We start from the raw sequence: 6,540 nt of genomic DNA on the forward strand, positions 1-6,540 counted from the left end.
TTGTAAACCATTGTCAATCATAGCCAAACATGGTCAATCATGGTTTAATGTCGCATTATGACAAGAATTGTCTCACCATCAAAATAAACCATGTTTATTTTAGTGTCTGTAGTATTTATATTTGGGTTTATTATATTAGTCCCAATAAAACATGTTTAATTTAGTGTTTGTAATATTTATATTTGGGTTTACGAATATTGGGTTTATAAAATAAATCCCTTGGGTTCATATTCCCTTGGGGTTTTAGTATTACTCCCTTCGGTTTATTATTCATTTGGGTTTATAATTAGTGTTTATAGTATTGATATTTGCCTTTACTTGATGTGAAGTTTATAATATTAGTCCCATGGGTTTAATATTATTTAGTTGGCTTCATACTCCCTTGGGTTTTAGTATTTATCCCTTGGTTTTATTATTCATTTGGGTTTATAATATCAATCCCTTGGGATTATTATTCCCTTTGGTTGATAATATAAATCATGGTAAACCATTGTCAATCATAGCCAAACATCGTCAACCATGGTTGAATGTCACATTGTGATAAGAATTGTCTCAGCGTCAAAATAAACCATGTTTATTTTAGTATTTGTACTATTTATATTTGGGTTTACCAATGTTGGTTTTATAATATTAGTCCCTTGGTTGAATGTCGTATTTTGACAAAGATTGACTCACCATGAAAATAAACCATGTTTATTTTAGTGTTTGTAGTGTTTATATTTGGGTTTAACAATGTTGGGTTTATAATATTAGTCCCATGGGTTTAATATTATTCTCTTGGGTTCATAATCCCTTAGGGTTTTCATATTAATACCTTAGTTTTATTATTCCTTGGGGTTTATAATATCAATGTCTTGGGTTTATTATTCGCTTAGGTTTATAATATCGATCATGGTCAACCATTGTCAATCATAGGAAGCTATGGCCAACCATGGTTGAATGTGACATTTTGACAAGGATTCTCTCACCATGAAAATAAACCATGTTTATTTTTTTCTTTATAATATTTATATTAGGGTTTATCAATTTTGGGTTTATAATATTAGTCCCTTGGGTTTAACATTAATTTCCTCGGTTCGAAATCCCTTAGGGTTTTGATGGCAGGATTACCCCCGCTTACACCCACAATATGCATGTAAAATGCATGGACACCTTTTTTTCTTAGGAATTGAACTCTCTAATGAGTCAAAACTTCAACCATGAATGGTTAAGGCCCTATTCATTAGTTCCTTTATATCGGAACTCAATCACCCCAATTAAACCTCCTATCGGGACTTTAAACCTCCTCATAACCTTCATTATCTCTTTACCCGCATATATATAACCTTTCTTTTCTTTAGGCTTGGTTAATATATATTTATTGCATAAAATCTTCTATTGAACAATGCAAACTTTGAAACGAGAAATATAAACTCAAAACGAGAACTCTGCCCAAAAAAACCCTAAAATAACATGAAAAACAATGCTAAAAACGAAAAGTGTGTATACTAGAATGATGGTTTTTTTTTTACGGTCAATTTCCAACATTTTAAAAAAATGCCAGTAAAACCGAATTTTTATGTGCAAAAGTTGTGCCAAAAACACCCTCAAAGCGAAAAGTCTTGATGCTGGAATAACACTTCTTTTTTTTTTTCGTAAATTTTCAACATTTTGAAATAATGGTGTAAAATATTTTGTTATGACTCCAAAAAACATTAAAATTTCAAAAAAATAATGAAAACATAAATTAAAAATAAAAGCAATGAAAAAAACACAAAAAAAAGTTTAAAAAGAATACCAAAACGTAAATAAAAATATATATTAAAAACAAAACATAAAATTAAAAAAAAAAAAAAATCAATCATAAAAATGTAAAAAAAAAAAAACAAAATTAACCTATAAAATATAAGAATTAAAAAATTAAAAAATTTAAAGAAATAAATAATAAGAAAAACATATTTTGAAAAAAATAACATTTGTTTTTAATGTGGTAAACTATATTAAAAAAAAAAAAGGAAAAAAATTAAAAAATACTATAAAAGTAAAAATAGAAAATTAAAAAAAAAAACATTAAGAAAGACTAAAAAAACTAAATTAAATTAAAAACAAACTAGATTAAAAAAAAAAATTAACAAAAAAAACAAAAAAAAAAAGAAGAAGTAAAAACTACAAAAATTAAGATTAAAAACAATTTCAAAAAACCCTAAAAAACAAAAATATGTTGAAATTAAAAATAAAATAAAAACACGAAAAACAATTAAAATTTAAAAAAAATACATATTTTCGAATTAAAAAATAAAATCAAAAAACATTAAAAAAAACAAGCAAACAATATATTTTGATTTAAAAAAAAAAAAAACATTTCAATTTTTATATTAAAAAATTTAAAATTTGGATTTAAAAATAAAAAATAAAAAATAAAATATATTTTTTATATTTGTTATATATATATATATATATATATATATATATATATATATATATATATATATATATATATATATTACAAATTTTATTTTTTATTTAAAAAAATAATAATTTTATCGGCCACCACCCCCACGAGCAGTCGGGCGGTGGCTATTTGATTCCGAGAATCAAATAGCCACCCCCACAGGTGGTTGGGTGGTGCCTATCTGATTCCGAGAATTGGATAACCACTACTCAGCCACTTGTGGGGGTGGCCGGGTGGTGGTTACCTGATTCTCAGAATTGGATAGCCATCGCTCGACTGCCTGTGGGGGTGGCCGGGAAATGGCTATTCGATTCTTGGAATCAAATAGCCACCGCCTGGCCGCTCGTGGGGGCGGCCGGGAAGTGGCTTTCGATTCTTGGAATCAAATAGTCATCGCCCGGTCGCTCGTGGGGGCGGTGGCCGATAAAATTGTTTTTTAAAATAAAAAATAAATTTTTTTAATTATGTTTATTGCATTTAAAAAAAAATTATTAAAAAAAAACAATTTTATCTGCCACCGCCTGCACGAGTAGCCGGGCGGTGGCTATTTGATTCCAAGAATCGAATAGCCACTTCTCAACCACCCCTACGGGCAGTTAGGCGGTGGCTACGGATAGCCAACACTCAGCAACCTGTGGGGGTGGCGGGGTGGTGGTTATCTGATTCTCAGAATCGGATAGCCACCACTCGGTCGCACGGGTAGCCGAACGATGGCTATCTCATTCTGAGAATCAGATAACCACCACTCGGCCACCCCCACAGGTGGCTGAGTGGGGGTGGCCGGGAAGTGGCTATTCGATTCTCAACCGCCTGTGCGGGTCGCTCGGAAGTGGCTATTCGATTCTCGGAATCAAATAGCCACCGCCGGCCGCTCATGGGAGCGGTGGCCGATAAAATTGATTTTTTTTAATAAAAAAATAAATTCTGTTAAATATGTTTATTATATTTAAAAAAATAAAATTTATTTTTTATTTAAAAAAACGATTTTATCAGCCACCGCCCCCACGAGCGGCCAGATGGTGTCTATTTGATTCCGAGAATCGAATAGCCACTTCTCGGCCACCCCCATAGGCGGTTCGGCCTCGGAATCAGATAGCCACCACTCAGCTGCCTATGGGGGTGGCCAGGAAGTGGCTATTCGATTCTCGGAATCAAATAGCCACCGTCGAGCCGCTTGTGGGGGCGGTGGCCAATAAAATTGTTTTTTTTTAAATAAAAAATAATTTATTTTTTTTAAATACACTAAACATATTTAACAACATTTAATTTTTATTTTAAAAAAAACAATTTTATCAGCCACCGCCCCCACGAGCGGTCGGGCGATAACTATTTGATTCTGAGAATCGAATAGCCACCCCCAAGGGCGATTGGGTAGTGGCTATCCGATCGGATAGCCACCGCCCAGCCGCCTGTTGGGGTGGCCGGGAAGTGGCTATTCGATTCTCGGAATCAAATAGCCACCGCCCGGCTGCTCGTGGGGGCGGTGGCCGATAAAATTGTTTTTTTTTAAATAAAAAATAAATTTTGTTGGCCGCTCGTGGGGGCGGTGGCTGATAAAATTGTTTTTTTTAATAAAAAAGTAAATTTTGTTTTAACAAAATTTAATTTTTATTAAAAAAACAATTTTATCCACCACCACCCACACGAGCGGCCGAGAGGTGTCTATTTGATTCCGAGAATCGAATGGCCACTTCCTGGCCACCCCCATGGGTGGTTGGGCGGTGGCTATCCGATTCTCGGAATCGAATAGCCACCACTCAGCTGCTTGTGGGGGTGGCCAGGTGGTGGTTATTTGATTCTCAGAATCGGATAGCCACCGCTCGGCTACCTGTGGGGGCGGCTGAGCGGTGGCTATCCGATTCTGAGAATCAAATATCCACCTCAAGGGTGGTCAGGGGGTGGTTATCCAATTCCAAGAATCAGATAGCCACCGCCTGACCGCCAATGGGGGTGGTTATCCGATTCTCAAAATCAAATAGCCATCACCTGACCGCCCATGGGGGTGGCTATCATATTCTTTGAATCGAATAGTCATTGCTTGGATGCCTGTGGGGGTGTGTCATGCCCCCAAGTCGGCGGTAGTCTTTCAACCGCTCTTAGTGAGGTGTGGCACCACCGAACACTTTCTTTTCACCAATAATTATGTTCGTGGACTACGCCTTAACATTCCATACTTAGTTTTATTTTCATTTCCAAGTATTATTGTGTGTTCCTTTATACCAATGAATACCCATACACATTCATTATCAACAGCATTAACAAGAGAAATGCACAACAGTATAAAGAGAGGGGAAACTTCCTGTAATATGAGTCTGCCAGAATATCAATATATGTATAATTTTCCACTTGTACAAAGTATAGACTAAGTCTTTGGGAAACCCCAAATTATAATTAGCCAAATTTTCAACTTCGGCAAACTCAGTTGCCCAGCTCATCGGCACCTCCACACGGTCGCCGCACAACACTCCAACCCTTCGTTCACCTTGTCGCACGTCTTCGCCGGTTCGCTCTTCATTTTGTCGCAAACGCCCAAACCGTGTACACCTACCCACACGCAGGCCCACTTGCCAACTCTTGACAAATGCCCAAATTGTGTCAACAACACGTAGTACCGCCTGCCCAACTCTATGACCTCCGATTCGAACCTTCGTCTCACGGTTGTGTCGTTTTCCCAACTTGGGCGTGCCTCTGAGTCGCCACACACGGGCGCCCCTACCCGAGACACACTTCCGTTCACAACCCAACACACCAACAAGTCTTCGTGCACACTTGCACGCCGGGCGGGCGCTCACCCGAGTCACCAAGACACCCGCGCCAAGTCGTCGCACAATGCGGGCGCCACACACCCGTGCACGCCCTTTACTCAACCACCGGGCGACCCTGCCCGCGCCTTCACCCACAACCGAGTTAAACACGTCTTCTTCGTGCAGCCCTGCCCAAGGATGGGCGCATCTCAACCTGCGCCTTCTTCTCCTTAGAACTGCGCACTATAGACCTGCGCCTACTCCTTTACATGAGTGAAGAGCGAATGAGTTGATGATGAATGAGCTCCATGCTCATCGCATATATACCAAGTGCAGGGCGTAGTCTGGCTGCCCAGCCGACTCGCCCAACACCCCAAACGCCATCGCAAACTTGCCAAAACACCCTGTCGGCTTCGTGCGATGTAGGTCGGCCTCCATATGAGTTTAATCGTGCCACCACGCCATATAAACAACTCGCCCCTTCTTTCATATGCGCATAAGTATATCGCACACTTCAACCAAGAGCTCGCACATCGCACCGCAATCGCACTTCCTCCGTTTGTTCACTCCAACCGCGCGCACGCTGTCCACCCGCGGTCGCACTTCATCCGGCGGGTGTGCCAAGGACCGCAGGTCCTTACAGGGTGGCTATCCAATTCTCGAATCGAATAGCCATCGCCCAATTGCCCATGGGGGTGGCTATCCGATTCTCAGAATCGGATAGCCACCACCCAGCCACCCGTGGTGGTGGCCAGGCGGTGCTATCTGATTCTTAGAATCAGATGGCCACCGCTTGGCCGCCACAGGTGGCTATCTGATTCTCGGAATCAGATGGCCACCGCTCGGCCGCCCGTGGGGGTGGCTGGGTGGTGGTTATCCGATTTTGAGAATCGGATAGCCACTGCCCGACTACCCGTGGTGGTGGCTATCCGATTCTCATAATCAGATAGCCACCGCCCGGCTGCCCGTAAGGGCGTGGCCCTGGGTGGTAGAGCTGCGTGTAGATATATTTTTTAAAGTTTTAATCGTAAATATATGTTTTTTTTTATTTTTAAATGGTTTTTTTTTAAAATATATATATATATATATATATATATATATATATATATATATATATTAAATTTAAAATGTTTTTAGCTTCTTTTTATATATATATATATATTTTAATTGTGTTTTGGTTTTTTTTTATTTTTTAATTTGAGTATATTTTGTTTTTTTTAATGTTTTAATCTTGATTTTAATAGTTTTTTAGATTTTTTTATTTTTATTTTTTTATATTATTATAATAATATAATAATAATATAGTATTATAATCAAATATTATTAATAACTATATAAATATTAACAACGAGATTATTTCTATAG

Source organism: Pinus tabuliformis, chromosome 3_1 (assembly GCF_031772625.1).
Source record: "Pinus tabuliformis cultivar Carrire ecotype Pingquan chromosome 3_1, CPIR1, whole genome shotgun sequence".
Taxonomy (NCBI): domain Eukaryota; kingdom Viridiplantae; phylum Streptophyta; class Pinopsida; order Pinales; family Pinaceae; genus Pinus; species Pinus tabuliformis.